This window comes from Gekko japonicus, unplaced genomic scaffold (assembly GCF_001447785.1).
Source record: "Gekko japonicus isolate JY-2015 unplaced genomic scaffold, Gekko_japonicus_V1.1 scaffold212, whole genome shotgun sequence".
Taxonomy (NCBI): Eukaryota; Metazoa; Chordata; class Lepidosauria; order Squamata; family Gekkonidae; genus Gekko; species Gekko japonicus.
In genome coordinates, this window is record NW_015161953.1 from 216,897 (window position 1) to 221,291 (window position 4,395).

Genomic DNA, 4,395 nt, shown 5'->3' on the forward strand with positions numbered 1-4,395 from the left:
GCTCCACCTCCAAAATCTCCAGGTATTTCCCAACCCAGAGCTGGCAACACTAGGCAGAGGCTTTCCAGAAACCCGAGCCAAACTCTGTCCCTCTTCTACTATAAGGATCCTTTCTATCTGAGGTTTTCTGCATGGATAGTATGTGCTGTACTACCGAGTCACAGCTTTTCTTTCTGTATGTACAAAAACTAGAAGCAGGGAGGAGGAGCCTTCTCCCTACTATGCTGCTTTTCTATGTGCAGGGAGGTTTTGTGTTTTGCCAGGATGTTAAATGGAGGAACCATCCATCCCATAAGCTCCCGGGACAGTCTGAAGTCCAGCTAGTGAGATCCAGGCTACAACCCCACCAAAGTCAGTGTGATGACATCGGCAGGGCTGGCTTGCTGTATGAGCAGCTTGTACAGTCTGTGTTGCAGAGGTTTTTTCCCCTCCTTTGGGGATTTGTCTTACAATATAGATTAAGTAGGCACAGCCCGTACAGAGAAGGGAGTGGGTCTCACTTGACAGCATGATAAATAATGCAATCTTACTGCGAGTCATCACGTCTCTGAACCTCCACACCCTGCAGTGCTGGCTCTCTGCTTTGTTCAACTCTCAAAAGGCCCAGCTAAAAAGTGCACTCCTAAGCATGCTTCCTTGGAAGAAGACACCCCTGGAATAAATGAGACACGTTTGATGAGAAAAGGGCTTCGATCAGGGTATAAGTCACATAAGTGCAAAGCATCCAATAAAAGATGCAACGGTCTTTACCTTCAATACGACACAAACAGATTGTTAAAGCCTTCTTGCTGACAGCTGGTGGAACGGCACAAAGTATGTTCATGGTTCTCCCCCCCGCCCACCTCTGCTCTCAGGATTTATAGTGGTAATACACCTTTAAATATATATTTTACAACTCTCTGACCGTTCACAGCCACAGACTTTTATCAGTTCAGCTTTATTTGATTGTGCCATTTTAATTATCTTGTACTGTATATATGGGAATTCCCCCCCATCCCTGATCCTGGATTGGATCTAAAGGTGCAGAAGCTGTTCATGGACAGAACTTTTCTGCTTCCTCCAGCCTTCTGCAACCCACTTTGCCATCCCCAAAAGCTGCTATTGAGGGTTATGAGATTCTCGGAGACAGCATGGGCCACAGCTCTAACAGACATACTCACAATTCCTTGTGAGGCCAGAAGTGTTCTTGCTTGCCATCTGAACCCTACTCATTAACTTCATAGCGATGCTTAGATTGCATTCATTATTTTAAAGTGTAGCCTTTGGAACAGAAAGAATGCAAGCTAGAAACAAAACCTGTCTTTTGTCAAGTGTATCCAGCGATAAGTATTCAAAGAGTCATTGTTTGTAATTAGTGATAGATTTGTCAAAGGAAAAATTTAAGCTAATAGAATTGAAAGGAAAGATTTGTGCAACTACAATAGGGCCTTATCCTCTTTACAGCACATCTCCTGCTTCAATAGGAAACCACGGCAATTAAACAGGTTTGAAAATTGTTTAAACTTGTACCACAGAAATATCCTTGCAATGAGTCCTTTTGGCAGGCAGAATACTTTACAGTCATCTACATACCCTCACATAGCCAGTGAACACCTACGAAACAATATTTGTTTCAGAAAGATAAAAGATGACAGATCTTAGAAAACAGAACTTATCAGAAGAGCCATGCAAAGTCTTAAGACTGTTCTTTGAACAGCAGACTATTATGGAAATGCAAAAAAAATCCCTTGAAATGATAGTAACAGAATAACTTTCACTATGCCAAGTGGGACATAGTAGGAATATACGACAAGCAGGAATATATAGCAAGCATGCACAGAAGGGAACTAGGTATGGAGGATCATAAGAATACCCCAGCCCATCAGGGGAGGGACATTTAATAATTCAGAGCTGTGACTTTTTCTTGGCTGATCTGCAGTGTTGGTTGGTGGAACCAGGAGCATAAACCTAGTGCCCTCCCCTCTAGTGGTGGGCACATTACAGGGTTTGCCCAAAGTGGTTAAGACTTTTGAGGCATCCAATGAAAAAGGGAGGTTTCAATAGAATTCAATAGAAACATATAAGCCTGCAAACACACATAACAACACAAACAGGGAGGAGGACCAATAAGAGTTACAATAAAATGTTCACCCGCTGGCAGAAGATGAGGATAGAGAGAGAAAGAGAGACGAATCTCCCTAGAGAGGGAGTTTCATAGTTTCAGTGCCATGACCAAGAAGCTCTTTCTCAGGTTGCCACCCACCTAGCCTCAGATTGGCAGTAGCACCCAAAGCAGAACCTCCAGAGGTGACCAGACTGGCCAGGTAGGTTCATGTGGAAGAAGGTGATCCTTCAGGTATTCTTGCCACAAGCCATATAGGGTAACTATCAGTAACTTGAATTGAGTCTGGAAGCAAATTGCAAGCCAGTGTTGATGGAACAGGACTGGAGTGATATGGTCCCCATAACCTACTCCCATCAACATTCTGGCCACAGCATTCTGTGCCCACTGTAGCTTCCAGAAAGTCTTCAAGGGCAGCCCCACATAGAGCATATTGCAGTAACCTAATCTATATATTACCAGGGCATGCACCATAGTGGCAAGATCTTTCCCACCCAGGAAGGGTTGCAGCTGGCTCACCAGCGGAGATCAGTGGGCTGTAGTAGGAGGCAGGAAAGTTCAATTCTGCCATTGGAAAATTTAGCCTGGACCCTACACACTGAACATTCTTACCTGGAAAATTATATAATTATGTACAAGGCAACTCTTGTCTGTCACATTTTTGTCCTCCAAGCCCTTTTCCTACCACCTCCTCATAGAATCGGAAGGGATCTCCAGGGTCATCTAGTCCAACCTCCTGCACAATGCAGGAAATTAACAAATACCTCCCCCCCATCCCCCAGGGACTGCTGTCTGTGCAGTTATTAACATCTTCATTGTAGCCAGGCAACATAGGACTGAAGAAAGCTCTTCAGCAGACTTCTGTCATACATGGGGGTTACAATATAAGTTTTTCTTAAACTCCCTGAATAGTGTAAACTGTAGGAAGTGGCAATAATTCTCTATAAACACATTGTCTCTGTCTATATCCTCTTGTATAAACAAGAGTAGCAGTAGCAAGGATTACTCCACTTATGATGCTAGCACTTGTTCAGCAACAGCTGTTCAAACATTTGTTAAATCACTTCACAGCAAATAACATTACAGGGCCGCGTGGTTGTTCTTCAGTTAATCTTAACCATAACACTATTTAACATAAACTAGGAAACATATGCTGTGCACAAGCTGGAGGGAAGAGAGTCTCACCTCTAGCTATAATCTTATTATGGATTTTTCAGATAGGATCCATTGGTATAATTTTCAGTCATTTTCATATCTAAGGAGATGGAATGTTGAGATTATCTAAAATGCTGTCCTCTAGACACAAAGTTCAATCCCATTAATATTTTCCATGTTTGTGCAGGGTCGGGGGTATTTGCCAATTTCCCACTCCCATTTCAGAACTCTGATACCTCCTTATGCTGTTCTTGGGGTCAACTGACCTCCATCTCTACCTGTTCTAACAAGATTTATCTGGGGGTTTTATACTAGTCTTTCTTATGGATGTACTGCAACTTTTTGAATATAAGGTGTCCCCAACCTTCCATAACGGACATTACACATGTTTTAGATAGGCTGGTAGATAGTGCTGGGGAGGAGCCAGTGGTCGTGGTGCATGTCGGCACCAATGATGTGGGGAAATGCAGTCGTGAGGTCCTGGAGGAGAAATTTAGGCTGCTGGGCAGGAAACTCAAGGCCAGGACCTCCAAGGTAGCCTTCTCAGAAGTGCTACCTGTTCCACGCGCAGGGCCGGAAAGACAGGCACAGATCAGGAGTCTCAATGCGTGGATGAGACGATGGTGTAGGGGGGAAGGGTTCAGGTTTGTTAGGCACTGGGATTCTTTTTGGAACAAGAGGGAGCTGTACAGGCGAGACGGTTTCCACTTGTCCCGAGAAGGAACCAGGCTGCTGGCACTTAAAATCAAAAAGGTGGCAGAGCAGTTTTTAAACTGAATATTGGGGGAAAGCCGACAGGAGATGAAAAGTCTCTGGTTCGGGTTGGCTCATCTCAGAGAGATGAGGGGGTACCTGTTGCTTTTCTACAGGGAGGTGGATTGAAATTGTCCACTGAGACCATGGCTAGTGACATGGACTGCCTGACAAGGTCTCGAGATAGCAAGAGGAAGGTGGCAGGCTTAACTTGTAAGGGAAATTACAGCTGTTTCTATACAAATGCTCCAAGTGTCCGAGGTAAAATCGGGGAGTTTGAGTGCTTGGTGTCGGAGGGAAAAATAGAAATTGTGGGTATTTCAGAAACTTGGTGGGATGAGGAAAATCAGTGGGATACGGTGATTCCCAGTTATATATTATATCGG